The sequence below is a fragment of the Mustelus asterias genome, chromosome 29, assembly GCF_964213995.1.
Source record: "Mustelus asterias chromosome 29, sMusAst1.hap1.1, whole genome shotgun sequence".
Taxonomy (NCBI): Eukaryota; Metazoa; Chordata; class Chondrichthyes; order Carcharhiniformes; family Triakidae; genus Mustelus; species Mustelus asterias.
In genome coordinates this window covers 14,130,564-14,151,504 of record NC_135829.1, presented here as the reverse complement: position 1 = coordinate 14,151,504, position 20,941 = coordinate 14,130,564, and the positions used below count along the sequence as shown (strand labels likewise).

At 47.2% G+C, this 20,941-nt stretch overlaps 1 pseudogene; it reads left to right on the top strand.

Annotated features, from left to right (window-relative positions):
* Window positions 1–279: 279 nt before the first annotated feature.
* LOC144480598 (U1 spliceosomal RNA) lies at window positions 280–421 on the top strand (annotated as a pseudogene).
* The last annotated feature ends 20,520 nt before the right edge of the window (window positions 422–20,941 follow it).

Below are 20,941 nucleotides of genomic sequence, written 5' to 3'. Positions count from 1 at the left end.
GCTGAAGGGACAATCCTTTAAAACAGCGATAAGGAGGAATTTCTTCAGCCAGAGAGTGGTGAATCTGTGGAACTCTTTATCGCAGAAGGCTGTGGAGGCCAGGTCATTGAGTGTCTGTAAGACAGAGATAGAAAGGTTCTTGATTAATAAGGGGATCAGGGGTTATGGGGAGAAGGCAGGAGAATGGGGATGAGGAAAATATCAGCCATGATTGAATGGCGGAGCAGACTCGATGGGCCGAGTGGCCTGATTCTGTTCCAATGTCTTATGATCTTATGGTCAATGACTAGGCAGGTTGATGTCCCAGGAAGAGGCCATCCCATTGCACTCAGGGTGTGCTGACACCTGCGATGTCCCCAGATGTGGGATACATGACTACAGAATTTGTAGTAGAGGGGGACTGTGTCCGCGCTCTCCCCGATTCATTTCTTTTCCCCCTGCAATTCGATTTTCAAGTTTGCTGACGACACCACCATAGTGGGTCGGATCTCAAACAATGACGCGACAGAGTACAGGAATGAGATAGAGAATCTGGTGAACTGGTGCGGCAACAATAATCCCTCCCTCAATGTCAACAAAACAAAGGAGATTGTCATCGACTTCAGGAAGCGTAAAGGAGAACATTTCCACATCAATGGAGACAAAGTAGAAATGGTCGAAAGCTTCATGTTTTTAGGTGTCCAGATCACCAACAATCTGTCCTGGTCCCGCGATGCCAACATGATAGTTAGGAAAGCCCACCAACGCCTCTACTCTCTCAGAAGACTGAGGAAATTTGGCATGTCAGCTACGACTCTCACTAACTTTTACAAATGCACCATAGAAAGCATCCTTTCTGGTTGTATCACAGCTTGGTATGGCTCCTGCTCTGCCCAAGATCGCAAGAAAATAAGGAGGGTTGTGAACGAAGCCCAGTTCATCACCCAAACCAGCCTCCCATTCATTGACTCTGTCTACACTTCCCGCTGCCTCGGAAAAGCAGCCGGCATAATTAAGCACCCCACGCACCCCGGACATTCTCTCTTCCGCCTTCTTCCGTTGGGAAAAAGTCTGAGGTCACGTACCAACCGACTCAAGAACAGCTTCTTCCCTGCTGCTCTGAGACTTTTGAATGGACCTACCTCACATTGAGTTGATCTTTCTCTACACCCTAGCTATGACCTTACATTACATTCTGCTCTCTCTCCTTTCCTTCTCTATGAATGGTATGCTTTGTCTGTACAGCGCACAAGAAACAATACTTTTCATTGTATACTAATACATGTGACAATAATAAATCAAGTCAAATCAAATCCAATTAGGGATTGGTGCCGTATGCAGGAAAAGATGGAGTTAGCTGCATGGCTTGTGGGGACGACACGGTGGCGCAGTGGTTAGCACTGCAGCTTCACAGCACCAGAGACCCGGGTTTGATTCCCGGCTTGGGTCACTGTCTGTGCGGAGTCTGCACGTTCTCCCCGTGTCTGCGTGGGTTTCCTCCGGGTGCTCCGGTTTCCTCCCACAGTCTGAAAGATGAGCCAATTAGGGTGCGTTGGCCATGCTAAATTCTCCCTCAGTGTGCCCGAACAGGCGCCAGAGTGTGACGACGCGGGGATTTTCACAGTAACTTCATTGCAGTGTGAATGTAAGCCTAATGAATAAACTAAAACTAAACTAACTCAGCACTGAACTTAACTAAAGTAAAGTTTATTTATTAGTCACAAATTGGCTTACATTAACACTGCAATGAAGTTACTGTGAAAATCCCCTAGTCGCCTCACTCCGGCACCTGTTCGGGTAACACTGAGGGAGAATTTAGCATGGCCAATGCACCCTAACCAGCACAGTCTTTCGGACTGTGGGAGGAAACCGGAGCACCCGGAGGAAACCCACGCAGACACGGGGCGAACGTGCAAACTCCGCACAGGCAGCGACCCAAGTCGGTTACTCCATGAATGCTATGTCTTGTCCCCACAGCGCGCAAGAAACAATATTTTTCTTGTGATTTATATTGTGATAATATTTATATTATTATTATCACAATTTATATTGTGATAATAATAAAACAAATCAAAGTGAAACAGCCTATGTAGAGAGAGAGGCCAGAGTTAGGTTTTGGGTCTGGGTGGAATCCCTCCCAATCTGCCATTGGAGTTTGTGGATGGATTGTTGCTCAGTCTGATTGGGCACTTCCTGAACGCACCTTCCTGACCATCAGGTCCTGGGGTGGGGATCCCAGTCTGGAGCTTGTGGGTTCAGAGACAGGGTGTGCCACAAGACCACCATCTTAACCATACACAAACTAATGAACGTCAACAACAAGAGAGCAAAAGCTTCTGTGTTTCAGGGCATCAATCGTTCAAGGTTGAGATGGCATCGGAGCGAGGTGGCTTCTTGCAAGCTGTGCCCAGCATACAAAGAACAAAGAACAATACAGCACAGGAACAGGCCCTTCGGCCCTCCAAGCCCGCGCCGCTCCCTGGTCCAAACTAGACCATTCTTTTGTATCCCTCCATTCCCACTCCGTTCATATGGCTGTCTAGATAAGTCTTAAACGTTCCCAACGTGTCCGCCTCCACCACCTTGCCTGGCAACGCATTCCAGGCCCCCACCACCTTCTAATTCTATCTCTTACTCTCATTCTATGCTTCTAAAACTTTATTCTAACTCTTTTAAACTCTCTAACAATGCTTTAATGCAATATCTTACAGATTTGGCAATGGACCGACCTCGCATTAAGTTGATCTTTCTCTACACCCTAGCTATGACTGTAACACTACATTCTGCACCCTCTCCTTTCCTTCTCTATGAATGGTCTGCTTTGTCTGTATAGTGCGCAAGAAACAATACTTTTCACTGGATACTAATCAATGTGACAATAATAAATCAAATCAAATCAAATCAGTAATGTGTGGCACAAATGCTGCAGATTTATCATTTTCAAATTCTCTATATGAACATAGAAAACAAAAAGTTGTTATTTTTAAAGTTTGTCCGGGGTATGTGGACCATGCTCACGACATCTCATTTATTGCCCCGAGATGGCCTGGATAGAATGGATGTGGGGAAGGGCGGCATGGTGACACAATGGTTAGTGCTGCTGCCTCACAGCACCAGGGAGCCGGGTTCGATTCCCGGCTCGGGTCACTGTCTGTGTGGAGTCTGCACGTTCTCCCCATGTCTGCGTGGGTTTCCTCCGGGTGCTCCGGTTTCCTCCTACACTCCAAAGATGTGCGGGTTAGGTGGATTGGCCATGCTAAATTGCCCCTTAGTGTCAGGGGGACTAGCTAGGGTAAATGCATGGGGTTATGGGGATAGGGCCTGGGTGGGATTGCAGTCAGTGCAGACTCGCTGGGCTGAATGGCCTCCTTCTGCACTGTAGGATTGTATGATTTTATAAGATATCGCAATCAAGTTTATTTATTAGTGTCACAAGTAGGCTTACATTGCAATGAAGTTACTGTGAAAAGTCCCTAGTTGCCATGCTCCAGCTCCTGTTCGGGTACAATGAGGGAGAAGTTAGCACGGCCAATGCACGTGGTATGTCTTTTGGACTGGGAGGAAACCAGAGCACCCGGAGGAAACCCACGCAGACACGGGGAGAATGTGCAAACTCCACACAGACAGTGACTCAAACCGGGAATCGAACCTGGGTCCCTGGCGCTGTGAGGCAGCAGTGCTAACCTACTGTAACGCTGTTTGGAGGGACTAGGATCCGAGGGCACAGCCTCAGAGTAAAGGGACGACCTTTTAAAACTGAGATGAGGAGGAATTTCTTCAGCCAGAGGGTGGTGAATCTGTGGAATTCATTGCCACAGAAGGCTGTGGAGGCCAGGTCATTGAGACAGAAATAGATAGGTTTTTGATTGGTAAGGGGATCAAAGTTTACAGGGAAAATGTGAGAGAATGGGATTGAGAAACTTATCAACCATGAATGAATGGTGTAGCAGACTCGATGGGCTGAATGGCCTAATTCTGCTCCTATATCTTATGGTTGTATGATTTGTTCTTCTCCTTGAATGTAGTGATTGTTTGGACAACTGGATGACTTGTTTACCCCTTTAAAGGGCATTAAGTTCTCAACTCATGGAAGCATAGGAAATAGGAATAGGAGGAGGCCATTTAGCTCATTAAACTTGCTCCACTATTCAACAGATCATGGCCAATCCTCTATCACAGCACCTTGCTCCAGGACTCTCCCCTCACCCTTTGATACCTATTTACCTTAGAGTACCTTACCTGATTCCTTAGTAAGAAGTCTCACAAAAACCAGGTTAAAGTCCAACAGGAATATTTGGAATCACGAGCTTTCGAGTGATGAAGGAGCAGCGCTCTGAAAGCTCATGATTCCGAATAAACCTGTTGGACTTTAACCTGGTGTTGTGAGACTTCTTACTGTGCCCACCCCAGTCCAATGCCGGCACCTCCACACTCTGATTCCTTAGAGTCTAGAAATCCATCTATTTCCTTCTTAAATGTATTCAGTGACTTGGCCTCCACAGCCTTCTGTGGTAGAGAAATCCACCACCCTCTGAGTGAAGACATTTCTCCTCTCCTCAGTCCGAAATGGCCTACCCTCTATCCTGAGACCCCTTGTTCTAGACACCCCCAACCCCCCCTCCTCACAGCCAGAGGAGACAACGTTCCTGCATCCAGTCTGTCCAGCCCTGTCAGAATTTGATTCCTTTCAATCTTCGGATTGCCATGAACTTTCGAACCTTCAGTTGGACATTAATAGCCACGGCACTATTTCAGGGAAGAGGAAGGAGTCTGCACGTTCTCCCCGTGTCTGTGTGGGTTTCCTCTGGGTACTCCGGTTTCCTCCCACAGTCTGAAAGACGTGCTGGTTAGGTGCATTGGCCATGCTAAATTCTCCCTCAGTGTACCCGAACAGGCGCCGGAGTGTGGCAACTGGGTGATTTTCACAGTAACTTCATTGCAGTGTTAATATAAGCCTACTTGTGACTCTAATAAATAAACTTAAACTATTTAACACTTCGCAAAGTAAAAACTGTTTTGCCTTGCAATATATTCTCCTGTCAGTCTGTTGCATGTTTGTCCATTAATAAAGTGGCAATGATGAATGAAGGAATACAATAGGGGGTTCCAGTCACCATTAATGTAATCATTTCTCCAAAGGCATTATTCTATTAAAACATTACGGTTCATTAAGCTAGATTTAGAAAATTACTTTCATAAATATTTAATCTAACCATTGTTAATAATCTCAAGCAGCAGATATGTTTTGGTTGTTTCCTTTATTTAAAAAAAGTTCGCTAAATCATGCGACGTTTCTTGAAGTCAGCTGAGTCCACTTTTGGCAGCCATTTTTGTTTTGGGCCTAAAAATAGGCTGTCATCTGAAGCCTGAAGTACTCGGCCCTTAGCACCCATCTGCAATATGTATATTGGAGATATGAATAAATTGAGAAGCGCCATTGTAGCAACACTAATTTTCACATCATGATGAAGCCCAACTTGCCTCATTTTCAATTCTAAATCACCTCCAAATGAATATAGTGCGACTATCTCCACCCACTTGTCATAAACTTTAATAAGTTATTTCCACTTGAGATACTAACTGAATTGTTGAATTCCATTGGCTGGGGTATATTTGCAATGTCTGTGACCGAAAATTTCCCATTTAATATTAGGTGAAGTTCACTCTACGTTTCTACCAGTTGCCAAGGTAACCAGATGTACGTCTGCCTTTCTGAGCTCTTGGCGCGTCTTGAGGAATTAAGGGCTATGGGGAGAGAGCGGGTAAATGGAGTTGAAATCAACCATGATTGAATGGTGGAGTGGACTCGATGGGCCGAATGGCCTTACTTCCGCTCCTATGTCTTATGGTCTTAATAATGAGCGAGAAAGCAGAAGGGGCTGGAAGCACTCAGAAGGGTAAATGGCGGCATGCTGGTAATATCACTGAATTAATAATCCGGAGGCCCAGACTAATGTTCTGAGGACATGTGCTCAAATCCCAGTGGGGTGGCGTAGTGGCACAGTGGTTAGCACAGCGCCAAGGACCTGGGTTCAATTCTGGCCTTGGGTCACTGTCTGTTTGCATGTTCTCTTTGCATCTGCGTGGGTTTCCTCCGGGTGCTCCAGTTTCTTCCCACACCCCAAAGATGTACAGGTTAGATGGATTACCATGTGGGGTTGCGGGGATAGGGTAGGGATAGGGTAGGGTATAGGGCCTGCTTGGGATACTCTGTAAGAAAATCAGTGCTGACTTGATGGGCTGAATGGCCTCTTCTGCGCTCTGATTCTCCGATTCTCCGATTCTATGGTGGAATTTATATTCAATCACTAAAGTCTGGAACCAAGAGCTATAGAATCCTTACAGTGCAGAAGGAGGCCATTCGGCCCATCAAGCCTGCACCGACTCTTCAAAAGAGCATCTTACCCAGGCCTTCTCCTCCGCCCTATCACTGTAGCCACACATATTTAGCATGGCCAATCCACTTAAGCTGCACATCTTTGGACACTAAGGGGCAATTTAGCATGGCCAATCCACCTAACCTGCACATCTTTGGACACACGGGGAGAACATGCAAACTCCACACAGACAGTGACCCAAGCCGGGAATCGAACCCGGGGAGAACATGCAAACTCCACACAGACAGTGACCCAAGCCGGGGATCGAACCCGGGTGCCTGGCGCTGCGAAGCTGCAGTGCTAACCACTGTGCCACCATGCCGCCCTCAGCTGGTGATAATGAAACCATTGTCAATTGTCGTCAAAACCCACCTGGCTTACTCGTGCTCTTTAACAGAAGGAAATCTGCCACCCTTACCCAGTCTGGCCTACATGTGACTCCAGACCCGCCGCACCCTTAACTGCCCTCTGAAAATGACCTGGCAACCCCCTGAGTTCAAGGGCAATTAGGGAAGGGCAACAAATGCGCCAGTGGTGCCCACATCCCATGGCAGAGTGAATGAAGAAGAAACATAATTAAGTAAGCAAGCCAGAATTGTCAACTCTGCAGGTAAAATCATTCATAGATAGCAGACACACTTCAGTAACCTATAGAACAGCAGAGGAAAGCTCAGGTCATTGTAGGTGAACCCTCTAACTCTTTATGTCCTCATTTTAAAGAGCTCCTTTTGGGCCGACGCTTCGGAATGCCTATTGCCAGGAACTACCTGTTCCAGAGGACTCTGGATCCCAGTGCTATAAGCTGACTAAACAACATAAAGCAAACTTAACCCACTGTTTTTATTTATTTGATTTGTCTAATTGCAGTAAGTGCCTAAATGCAGCATGAAATGTGTTATGTTTGTATGAATCATCGAATCCCTGCAGTAAAGTTCTATTTTATCTGTGGGGAGAGACAGAATGACCTTTTATCAGTACACGAAAATGAAACAAAAGGCTGGTATTAAATCCTCCTGAGAATAGGTCTTGATGCTATACTTAAAGATCTGTCTCAAGTGCCAACTCTCATATGAGCAACGACCCAGGTCCCGAGGAGGGAGAGGTCAGGCAGCTTCAATCTGTTCAGCCGTTCTGTTGGAGCACAGCTGGTCAGTATCCTAGGTGGTGCAGTGGGTTAGCACTGCTGCCTCACAGTGCCAGGGACCCAGGTTCGATTCCCAGCATCTGGTCACTGTCTGTGCGGAGTCTGCACGTTCTCCCCGTGTCTGCGTGGGTTTCCTCAGGGTGCTGCGGTTTCCTCCCACTGTCCAAGTATGTGTAGATCAGGATCATTGGCCATGCTAAATTGCCCCTCAGAGTCCCAAGATGAGTAGGTTAGGTGGATTGGCCATGCTTATTGCCCCTTGGTGTCCAAAGAATTGTAGATTAGGTGGATTGGCCATGCTAAATTGTCCCTTAGTATCCAAAGATGTGCAGGTTAGGTGGTTTGGCCATGCTAACTTGCCCCTTAGTGTCCTAAAATGTGTAGGTTAGGTGGATTGGCCATGCTAAATTGCCCCTTAGTGTCCAAAGATGTGTAGGTTAGGTGGCTTGGCCATGCTAAATTGCCCCTTGGTGTCCCAAGATGTGTAGGTTAGATGGATTAGTCATGGAAAATGTATGGAGTTGCGGGGATGGGGCAAGCAGGAGGGCGTGGGCAAGATACTCTGGGGGGAATTTTCCCCGTTGTACAGGGTCTTTTGGTTTTGGGGCGAGCATGGCTGGAAAATCCCACCCTCTGTCAGAGAGTCGATGCAAATTAGATGGGCCGAATGACCTCCCTCTGCATTGTAGGGATTGTATGATTCTTAACTCCATCTGGTTCCAGATTACCCTTACTTCACAAACATCTCTTCAGGTAAGTTTGGAAATTTTCAAGGAGGCTAAAGGTTTGAGGTGGCGAGTTCTAGTGTCTTCTGGGAGGTCTTGCTGCAATTGTACAAGGCACTGGTGAGGCCGCAACTGGAGTACTGTGTGCAGTTTTGGTCCCCTTATTTGCGAAAGGATATATTGGCCTTGGAGGGAGTGCAGAGAAGGTTCACCAGGTTGATACCGGAGATGAGGGGTGTAGCTTATGAGGAGAGATTAAACAGATTGGGTCTGTACTCGTTGGAGTTCAGAAGGATGAGGGGTGATCTTATAGAGACATATAAGATAATGAAGGGGCTGCATAGGGTAGAGGTGGAGAGATTCTTTCCACTTTGAAGGGAAACCAGAACTAGAGGGCACAGCCTCAAAATAAGGGGGGGCCGGTTTAGAACAGAGTTGAGGGGGAACTTCTTCTCTCAGAGGGTAGTGAATCTCTGGAATTCTCTGCCCATTGAAGTGGTGGAGGCTACCTCGTTGAATATGTTTAAATCACGGGTAGATAGTTTTCTGATCGATAAGGGAATTAGGGGTTATGGGGAGCAGGCGGGTAAGTGGAACTGATTCGCTTCAGATCAGCCATGATCTTGTTGAATGGCGGGGCAGGCTCGAAGGGCCAGATGGCCTACTCCTGCTCCTATTTCTTATGTTCTTATGTTCTTTCTCTGAAGAAGTGTCGCTGGACATCATGTCTAAATGGTGCAGCTCAAATTCGAAGGTTATTCCCCCTTGCATTGATCCAGCCCCTCCTCCCCTGCCCAGAGGAGACAGATTCTCTCGAAATCCATCCAATCAAATCCTTTAATCAACTCAATCACAACGAACGTCCCCTTTCCGCAGGAAAGGCACGGTCGGAATTTTACATAAAAACAGGAAGTGCTGGAAAAACTCAGCAGATCCGCCATCAACTGCGGAGAGAGAGAAACGGAGTTAATGGCCGGAACTTGACTGCCCCGCCCGCCACAGGAATTGGAGCGGGCGAGGGGCAGGCAATGGAAAGGCCCGTTGACCTCGGGCAGGATTTTACAGTTTCGGGATGAGTGAGGCCAGGAAATAATGCCCCGATGGGCCGAATTCTCCGACCTCGCCCACAGCCAGAATTCTCCCATGCAGTGAACGGAGATTTGGCCAAGCGCCAAATTCTCCGCCTCCCTTGGCAGTGGTAGGTGGGGCGTGAATGGCCGGAGAATTCGAGTTTAATTCGGCTCTCTTTAGGAAGCGAAATTGGTGACTTTTCTCCTGGAGTGGGCTGGGAGCTTTGGGGGGGCGGGTGGCGGGGGCGGGGAGGGGGGGGGGTGGTGGGAGGGGGCATTGTTGCAGGGGGGGGGTGTAAAACTGGGTGCATTAGATGGGTGTGCTAAGCCCAACATCGTCCCATCTGTTGGCACTTTACCAGTGGTAGCTGGGGGACCTCTCCAATTGGGGAAGTGGTACCATAAAACTGAGTGACTTCTCTGCAGGCTCGGTGCGTATGGGCGGGGGGGGGAGGAGGAATGACCCTCCTGATTGAGCAGGTCCAGCGGGTCCATAGAGTGGGCAACCCCACTGGAAGACCCCTCCTGCGCTCCCTATTGTCCCACCTTCCCTCCCCTCTCATGGCCTGAACCTGCCTGACTGGCCCCGGTGAGTCTGGCCAACGTATCCAGATTCAATGATAGCCTCCAGCATGGCTGCTCTGGACCAGATGCAGTATCAGCAGTGGCCACACCTCTTGGGGCCAGAGCCCCATTGCTTAAAGGGGCAAAACCTTTGAGAACTGGCACTCCATTGTCTTTTATGTATTCATTTGTGGGACATGGGTGTCGCTGGCTGGAAAGCATTTATTGCCCATCCCTAGGAGGGCAGTTGAGAGTCAACCACATTGCTGTGGGTTTGGAGTCACATGTAGGCCAGACTCGGTAAGGACGGCAGATTTCCTTCGCTAAAGGAACATTAGTGAACCAGATGGGTTTTTCCGACAATCAACAATGGTTTCATTGGCAGATTCTTAATTCCAGATATTTTTTATTGAATTCAATGGCCCCCCTCTGCATTAAATTATGGACTCATAATTCCATCCACCCCATTGGCTCCAGATCTGGGTATCATAAAATTCACCCTGGTGTTCTATGACTGGCCATCATTTGCAGAATGGCTGGGGCGCCTGCAACTTTCTGGATGGTGGATAGATTCACCTTCTCCACAGAAAATCACAGCTCAGAAGCATCATTTCCCTCGCAACATTCATCATCCATTATATCTCAAATTACTCCTATCCCTTATTCTAAAATATTGCCGGAAAAAGTCATTTTGCCGAAGTTTTTCATTTTGCACTCATCAGATCAAACAGGAGAATACCAGTTGAAAGCAAAATATTGCGGAGGTTGGAAATCTGAAATAAGGTAAGTAAATGCTGGATAAACACAGCAGGTCTGCCAGCATCTGTGGAGAGAGAAACAGAGTTTATGGGCAGGATTCTCCAATCTCATTCACCGCACCCCCACTGCCACAAGAACAGAGAATTTGGCGCTCAGCCAAAATTCCAATCACTGCAGTGGGACTGGAGAATCCCAGCTGCTTACCGTGGGTTTCTGGTGTATATATTTCTTTTTCAGAGCGAGAAAGAGGGAGAAATTTTATCCAATTATCTTGTCCCAATGCAGCCGCCCCTCCCCCCCACCGTCCCCCAACCCTCCTTCACAGGTCCATCTGTCACTTGTTCTTAAGTTTTGCTATCTTTAGACACATGAACAAGCGGGGAAGAGAGGGAGACAGGCGGCTGGTCTAGATAGGACACCTTGTTGAAGTTGTACAAGACATTGGTAAGGCCACACTTGGAATTCTGTGTGCAATTCTGGTCACCCTATTATAGAAAGGATATTATTAAACTAGAAAGAGTGCAGAAAAGATTTACTAGGATGCTACCGGGACTTGATGGATTGAGTTATAAGGAGAGGCTGGATAGACTGGGACTTTTTTCTCTGGGACGTAGGAGGCTGAGGGGTGATCTTATAGAGATCTATAAAATAATGAGGGGCACAGATCAGCTAGATAGTCAATATCTTTTCCCAAATGCAGGGGAGTCTAAAACTAGAGGGCATAGGTTTAAGTTGAGAGGGGAGAGATACAAAAGTGTCCAGAGGGGCAGTTTTTTTCACACAGAGGGTGGTGAGAATAGTGGTAAGTGTCTGGAACAAGCTGCCAGAGGTAGTAGTAGAGGCGGGTACAATTTTGCCTTTTACATAAGAACATAAGAACATAAGAAATAGGAGCAGGAGTAGGCCATCTAGCCCCTCGAGCCTGCCCCGCCATTCAATAAGATCATGGCTGATCTGAAGTGGATCAGTTCCACTTACCCACCTGATCGCCATAACCCCTAATTCCCTTACCGATCAGGAATCCATCTATCCATGATTTAAACATATTCAACAAGGTAGCCTCCACCACTTCAGTGGGCAGAGAATTCCAGAGATTCACCACCCTCTGAGAGAAGAAGTTCCTCCTCAACTCTGTCCTAAACTGACCCCCCTTTATTTTGAGGCTGTGCCCTCTAGTTCTAGCTTCCTTTCTAAGTGGAAAGAATCTCTCCACCTCTACCCTATCCAGCGCCTTCATTATCTTATAGGTCTCTATAAGATCCCCCCTCAGCCTTCTAAACTCCAACGAATACAAACCCAATCTGCTCAGTCTCTCCTCATAATCAACACCCTTCATCTCTGGCATCAACCTGGTGAACCTTCTCTGCACTCCCTCCAAGGCCAATATATCCTTCCGCAAATAAGGGGACCAATACTGCACACAGTATTCCAGCTGCAGCCTCACCATTGCCCTGTACAGATGCAGCAAGACATCTCTGCCTTTATATTCTATCCCCCTTGCGATATAGGCCAACATCCCATTTGCCTTCTTGATCACCTGTTGCACCTGCAGACTGGGTTTTTGCATCTCATGCACAAGGACCCCCAGGTCCCTTTGCACTGTAGCATGTTGTAATTTTTTTCCATTTAGATAATAATCCAATTTGCTATTATTTCCTCCAAAGTGAATAACCTCGCATTTGTCAACGTTATACTCCATCTGCCAGATCCTCGCCCACTCACTCAGCCTGTCCAAATCTCTCTGCAGACCTTTTAAAAAGCATTTAGATAGTTACATGGGTACGATGGGTATAGAGGGATATGGGCCAAAAGCGAGCAATTGGGATTAGCTTAGGGGTTTAAAAAAAAAAGGGCAGCATGGACAAGTTGGGCCGAAGGGCCTGTTTCCATGCTGTAAACCTCTATGACTCTATGACATCATGATTGGTGCAGGCTTGGTGGGCCGAAGGGCCTGTTCCTGTTCTTTGTTCTTTGTTCGTTCTTACAGTTATGCCACTATCAGCACCCTCTTTAGTCTTTAACACTACCATTAACACTCCCTTTGTTTTGCGCCTTAAACATCTTTTTATTTTCTAACCTCTCCTAGTTCCCACCTCTCTCTGACCTTCTATTTTGTTCCACCTGCTCCACCCTCTCTTAAACACGATAAAATACATCTCATTTCTCCCTCTCTTTAGCTCTGAAGAAGAGTCATAAAGACCCAAAGCGTTAACTCTGTCTCTCTCCCCACAGCTGCTGTCAGACCTGCTGAGTTTATCCAGCGTTTCCTGTTTTTATTACAGGAACACCAATGTCAGGGAGGATCCCAGCCGCTTACCGTGGGTTTCTGGTGTATGGTTTGAGTCCATATATCTCTTTTTCAGAGCTCGAGAGAGGGAGAAATTTTATCCAATTATTTTGTCCCAATGCACCCCCCCCGCCCTCCCCCGAGAAAAAAATTGTTCGCCGAAAACCTCCGACCTCACCCGCGGCTGGGATTCTCCGCTGCCGCTGCAGTGCATGGAGTTTTGGCTGAACACCAAATTCTCACTGGTAGCGGGGCGGGCGTGGATGGGATCAGCTAATCCCGTCCATTGTTTTCCCCGACATTGGTATCCGTCCGACGGACCTGATGAGTGCAAGGCAGAAAACATCGACGAAACGGCTACTTTCTCCCAAACCACTGTTACATAGAACATAGAACAGTACAGCACAGAACAGGCCCTTCGGCCCACGATGTTGTGCCGAGCTTTATCTGAAACCAAGATCAAGCTATCCCACTCCCTATCATCTTGGTGTGCTCCATGTGCCTATCCAATAACTGCTTAAATGTTCCTAAAGTGTCTGACTCCACTATCACTGCAGGCAGTCCATTCCACACCCCAACCACTCTCTGCGTAAAGAACCTACCTCTGATATCCTTCCTATATCTCCCACCACGAACCCTATAGTTATGCCCCCTTGTAATAGCTCCATCCACCCGAGGAAATAGTCTTTGAACGTTCACTCGATCTATCCCCGTCATCATTTTATAAACCTCTATTAAGTCTCCCCTCAGCCTCCTCCGCTCCAGAGAGAACATTCCTAGCTCCCTCAACCTTTCCTCATAAGACCTACCCTCCAAACCAGGCAGCATCCTGGTAAATCTCCTCTGCACTCTTTCCAGCGCTTCCACATCCTTCTTATAGTGAGGTGACCAGAACTGCACACAATATTCCAAATGTGGTCTCACCAAGGTCCTGTACAGTTGCAGCATAACCCCACGGCTCTTAAACTCCAACCCCCTGTTAATAAAAGCTAACACACTACAGGCCTTCTTCACAGCTCTATCCACTTGAGTGGCAACCTTCAGAGATCTGTGGATATGGACCCCAAGATCTCTCTGTTCCTCCACAGTCTTCAGAACCCTAACTTTGACCCTGTAATCCACATTTAAATTAGTCCTACCAAAATGAATCACCTCACATTTATCAGGGTTAAACTCCATTTGCCATTTTTCAGCCCAGCATTTTCAGCCCAGCCCAGCTGTTATCTGAAAATGTTATCATCTGAAATAAAATCTACTTAGGTCTTCATTTGAATGAATCGTGAAGTACCTGGGAGACTTCGCGATGTAATTTAGTGCACTTTACTGAAAAATGTGGTAAATTATGCTGTAAAAATAGTGAGGAAGAGAGATGACTGAGTAGAGCACTTGAAGCACTCTAAGAATGCATGGTTAGTGCGCTGGGTAAGCGCGAGGGAAAATAGTCAGCATCAAGTTCTTCAGCAATGCCTCACGTCCCGCTGTGGTTCAATGTGGTTCAGGGCGGCTCCCAAATCATCTCAGACCAGGGAGCTGGAATGAACTGAACAATTATGGGAGAGAAAAAGAAACCTTATTACTTCTAAAGTGGTGCAAACAGGACAAGGTCATCAGTAAACTACAGCAATCAAGGCACGAATGGAAGAACTGCAAGATGAGCCTCGCTGTCATAAGTGACGTTATGTACCGAGGGCTGTTGATTCCCCAGCACACTGTCCATTGACTTCCCGCTGCCTCGGAAATGCAGCCAGAACCAGGACCGCAAGAAACTACAAAGGGTCGTGAATGAAGCCCAATCCATCACACAAACCAGCCTCCCATCCATTGACTCTGTCTACACTTCCCGCTGCCTCGGAAATGCAGCCAGAACCAGGACCGCAAGAAACTACAAAGGGTCGTGAATGTAGTCTAATCCACCACTCAAACCAGCCTCCCATCCATTGACTCTGTCTACACTTCCCGCTGCCTCGGCAAAGCAGCCAGCATAATTAAGGACCCGACACACTCTGGACATTCTCTCTTCCACCTTCTTCCGTCGGGAAAAATATACAAAAGTCTGAGGTCACATACCAACTGACTCAAGAACAGTTTCTTCCCTGCTGCTGTCAGACTTTTGAATGGACCTATCCTGCATTAAGCTGATCTTTCTCTACACCCTAGCTATGATTGTAACACTACATTCTGCACTCTCTCCTTTCCTTCTCTATGAACAGTATGCTTTGTCTGTATAGGGCACAAGAAACAATACTTTTCACTGTATACTAATACATGTGACAATAATAAATCAAATCAAATCAAAACAAATCCTTCTGAAACTGATACTAATAGACACAATCTTCCCTATTCCCTATCCTCCCTCGGGGATTTTCACAGTATCTTCATTGCAGTGTTAATGTAAGCCTACTTGTGACTAATCAATAAAATTTATTACAGAACCAAACAAGTTATGGGGAGGCGATGGTCTAGTGGCATTATCGCTGGACAATTAATCCAGAAACTCAACTGATGTTCTTGTGACCTGGGTCCAAATGGGCACGGTGGCACAATGGTTAGCACTGCTGCCTCACAGTGTCAGGGACCCAGGTTCGATTCTGGTCTCTGTTCATTGTCTGTGCAGAGTCTGCATGTTCTCCCCATGACTGCGTGGGTTTCCTCCGGGTGCTCCAGTTTCCTCCCAGACTCCAAAGATATGCAGGTTAGGTGGATTGGCCATGCTAAATTGCCCCTTAGTGCCAAGGGGATTAGCAGGGGAAATACATTGGGGTACGGAGATAGAGCCTGGGTGGGATTGTAGTCAGTGCCGGGCCGAATGGCCTCCTTCTGTACTGTAGGGATTCTATGATTTAAAGAAAAGTCCAGCACAGGAACAGGCCCTTCGGCCCACCAAGTCTGTGCCGACACAGGTGCCTCTCTAATCTAATATTTTCTTGCCTCTATGTGGTCCATATCTCTCTATTCGCTGACTATTCATGTATCTATCCAGATGCCTCTTGAACGTTGTTATAGAATCTGTATCCACCACCTCCTCCGGCAGCGCGTTCCAGGCATTCACCTTCCTCTGTGAGAAAGACTTGCCCTTACATCTCTTTTAAACTTGCCCCCTCTCACTTTCAACCTGTGCCCCCATGATTCAGGCAAGACAATTTTCAGTTCTCTTACAGAATAACCCTAGAGCATCTCCAACAGTCTGCTCACCTTGTGGGCTATTATTTCAATATGTTACCAAGACATGGGGAAGAAAAGGAGCGGGTGCAGAATGTAGTGTTACAGTCATAGCTAGGGTGTAGGGAAAGATCAACTTAATGTGAGGTCGGTCCATTCAAAAGTCTGATGGCAGCAGGGAAGAAGCTGTTCTTGAGTCGGTTGGTACGTGATCTCAGACTTTTGTATCTTTTTCCCGATGAAAGAAGGTGGAAGAGAGAATGTCCGGGGTGTGTGGGGTCCTTGATTGTGCTGGCTGCTTTGCTGAGACAGCGGGAAGTATAGACAGAGTCAATGGATGGGAGGCTGGTTTGCGTGATGGACTGGGCTTCGTTCATGACCCTTTGTAGTTCCTTGCCGTCTTGAGCAGAGCAGGAGCCATACCAAGCTGTGATACAACCAGAAAGGCTGCTTTCTATGGTGCATCTCTTGTGGCTGACATGCCAAATTTCCTTAGCCTCCTGAAAAAGTAGAGGCGTTGGTGGGCTTTCTTAACTGTAGCATCGGCGTAGAGGAACCAGGACAGGTTGCTGGTGATCTGAACACTTAGAAACTTGAAGCTCCCGACCATTTCCATTTTTATCCCCGTTAATGTAGACAGGGACATGTCCTCCACTACTTTCTGGATCTGCGCCTTGAGTGCTGTAAGCTTATGAACCGGGTGCAGTTAGGTGGGATTACAAAGGGCACCTGGGTGTCCTTGGGCTGATGTGGACAAGGTGGGCCGAATGGCCTCCTTCTGTGCTGTAACGTTTCTGTGGCTGGCTTGAAAGAGGGAATCTGATAAAGGGAGGCCATGATGAACCTCGGAGAGTCCAAACTTCTCCTGCGGCCCAAAATGAAAGTTTAAAAGAAAGTGTAAGTTTGTCACAATTACAGAGACTGCCAACGGAACAAAGTGAGGCAGCTCCTTTAATTAAGATGAATCAATCAGTGCCACAGTACCAACCATTAAGGGAGAGTCAAAGTTAAAATGCTGAGAGATCTGCGTCAAGCTAATGGGAATGGATTTGAAAGAAGATACCCAGGCTGAATAAGAAAGAAGCCACATAGGTTAATTGAAAGCAGGGAGGCAGGGCCAAGAAATTAACTGTTCTTGTCATTATTTCTTGAAAGGTGGTGATATTTTTCTTCAACGATGCTGAGGAAAAATGTTTTTGATATGTAAATTACTCCGGCAGCCTCGGCCATGTATGCTTTGCTAATAATTGCGGTAAAAACAAATGTGAATTCCAACCTCAAATAACTCCTCGGAGGCTGGTGTCTCTTCACCAGATTCCCGTTATTTGCAAACTCAATTCCGATCCTCAGAGTGCTCCAGGTATAGAGTCGGAATCCGCAGTTAGTAGCCCTGACACTCCTCAATGTATAACGTTTAAAATTTGTTTGTTAGTGTCACGGGTAAGGCTTACATTAACATCGCAATGAAGTTACTGTGAGAATCCCCCAGTCGCCACACTCCGGCGTCTGTTCGGGTACACTGAGGGAGAATTTAGCACGGCCAATGCATCTAACCAGCACGTCTTTCGGACTGAAGGAGGAAACCGGAGCACCCGGAGGAAAGCCACGCAGACCCGGGGTGGTGGTGGGGGGGGTGGGGGGAGGTGGGGGGGGCGGTGAATAATAACTACTGTATGGGGAGAACGTGCAGACTCCCTGATTGGGAAGGCAATCATTCTCTCAATCAGGGTCTTGGAAATAGGTCGAATACAGACAGGAAGTAGGTCTAATACAGATAGGAAATATACAGTAAATGGCAGAACCCTTGAGAGTATTGATAGGCAAAGGGATCTGGGTGTACAGGTACACAGGTCACTGAAAGCGGCAACGCAGGTGGAGAAGGTAGTCAAGAAGGCATACGGCATGCTTGCCTTCATCGGCCGGGGTATTGAGTTTAAAAATTGGCAAGCCATGTTGCAGCTTTATAGAACCCTAGCTAGGCCACACTTGGAATATAGTGTTCAATTCTGGTCTCCACACTACCAGAAGGATGTGGAGGCTTTGGAGAGGGTACAGAAAAGATTTCTCAGGATGTTGCCTGGTATGGAGGGCATGAGCTATGAGGAGAGGTTGGAGATACTTAGTTTGTTCTCACTGGAACGACAGGTGATCTGATTGAAGTCTACAAGATTATGAGAGGCATGGACAGAGTGGATAGTCAGAAGCTTTTTCCCAGGGTGGAAGAGTCAATTACTAGGGGGCATAGGTTTAAGGGGCGAGGGTCAAGGTTTAAAGGAAATGTATGAAGCAGGTTTTTTACACAGAGGGTGGTGGGTGCCTGGAACCCGTTGCCGGGGGAGGTAGTGGAAGCGGATACGGTGGTGATTTATAAGGGGCGTCTTGACAAGTACATGAATAGGATGGGAATGGAGGGATATGGTCCCCAGAAGGGTAGGGGGTTTTTGTTAAGTCGGGCAGCATGGTCAGTGCAGGCTTGGAGGGTGGAAGGGCCTGTTCCTGTGCTGTAATTTTCTTTGTTCTTTGTTCTTTGTTCAGGGAGCTCATACTTGAAGAGGGCCACCTCATGGGCCTTCTTGAAGTCATTACACAACCTGTTAGATTCTCATTTATTGTTGACATTGTTCTATGGGCTGGAATCCCTTATCCTTGTTCCCAGCTGGGATTTCCCTTGCTGCTCAAGGTGAATGGAGTTTTGGCGGGAATACCAAATTTTCCATTCTCGCCCGCAGCAAATCCCGCCACCATAAGACTGGAGAATCCTGCCCATCATTTTCTTTTCATTCATTCGTGGGACATGTGGCTGGGTCAGCCTTTATTGCCCATCTCCAGTTGCAGTTGAGAGTCAACCACATTGCTGTGACTCTGGAGTCACATGTAGGCCAGACCGGGTAAGGATGGCAGATTTCCTTCCCTAAAGGACATTAATGAACCAGATGGGTTTTTCCGACAATGGTTTCATGATCATCAGTAGATTCTTAATTCCAGATTTTTAAAATGGAATCCAAATTCCACCATCTGCCGTGGTGGGATTTGAACCCGGGCCCCCAGAACATTAGTTGTGTTTCTGGATTAATAGTCTGGTGATAATGATTTTAGTTCCTGAATATGACCGGCAAATGTAGTGCAAAGCAGATTGTAATTATAGCCTGTAAGGGAAGCTGTTTTAATATTGTTATTACTCGGTATTATTCTGGGAATTTATGTAACATATACACATTTTACAGTTTTCTGTAGAATGGGGAGGGAGTGTAGTGAATTGAAACATTGGAACATTTTGCTCTTGGGCCCTCTCTGCTGCCCTCTCTGCCCGGGAGGTGTAAATAAAGTTGGTTCAATGATGGTCACCTGCTGTGAACCTACATGGTCAGCAAAACACATTTTTCTGACCTAAAGGTCCATAAGGAATTAATTATAAGGGACATAGGTGCAATGACTTTACCGTGGCCCACAATGTAGCCCTCTATAATGACCTCAACAAGGCCATCCAGGACAAAGCAGCCCACTTGTTTGGCACCACATCTACGAACATCCACTCCCTCCACCACCGACGCTCAGTAGCAGCAGTGTGTATTATCTACAAGATGCACGGCAGCAATTCACCAAAGATCCTTAGACAGCACCTTCCAAACCCACGACTACTTCTATCTGGAAGGACACGGGCAGCAGATACATGAGAACACCACCACCTGCAAGTTCCCCTCCAAGCCACTCACCATCCTGACTTGGAAATATATCGGCCGTTCCTTCACAGTCGCTGGGACAAAATCCTGGAATTCCCTCCCTAACGGCATTGTGGGTCAACCCACAGCACGTGGGCTGCAGCGATTCAAGAAGGCAGCTCACCACCACCTTCTCAAGGGGCAACTAGGGATGGACAATAAATACTGGCCTAGCCAGCGACGCCCATGTCCCACGCATGAATAAAAAAAGGTGAGGCTCCCTGATTGGGCAGGCAATGATCACCTCAATCAGGGAGCTCATACTCCAAGAGGTCTATCTCATGAGCCTCATTGAGGTAATTACAGAGGTCCACATCAAGAGACCACTCAGCCCATTGAATCAATGCCAGCTCTCTGTAGACAAGCAGTCCCACTGCATCGCTCTCTCCCTGTAGCCCCTGAAATCTCAATGACATCATAGAATCGCTACAGTGCAGAAGGAGGCCATCCGGCCCATCAAGTCTGCACCGACTACACTCCCACCCTGGCCCTATTCCCATAACCCGGCATATTTACTCCTGACACTAGGGTTAATTTAGCATGGCCAATCCACCTAACCTGCACATCTTTGGACACTAAGGGGCAATTTACCATGGCCAATCCACCTAACCTGTACATCTTTGGAAACTAAGGAGCAATTTAGCATAGCCAATCCACCGAACCTGTACATCTTTGGACACAAAGGGACAATTTAGCATGGCCAATCCACCTAATCTGCATATCTTTGGACGCTAAGGGGCAATTTAGCATGGCCAATCCACCTAACCTGTACATCTTTGGACACTAAGGGGCAATTTAGCATGGCCAATCCACCTAACCTGCACATCTTTGGACACTAAGGGGCAATTTGCCATAGCCAATCCACCTAACCCGCACATCTTGGGACACTAAGGGGCAATTTACCATGGCCAATCCACCTAACCTGTACATCTTTGGACACTAAGGGGCAATTTAGCATCGCCAATCCACCTAACCTGTACATCTTTGGACACTAAGGGACAATTTAGCATGGCGAATCCACCTAATTTGCATATCTTTGGACACTAAGGGGCAATTTAGCATGGCCAATCCACCTAACCTGCACATCTTTGGACACTAAGGGGCAACTTAGCATGGCCAATCCACCTAACCTGCACATCTTTGGACACTAAGGGGCAA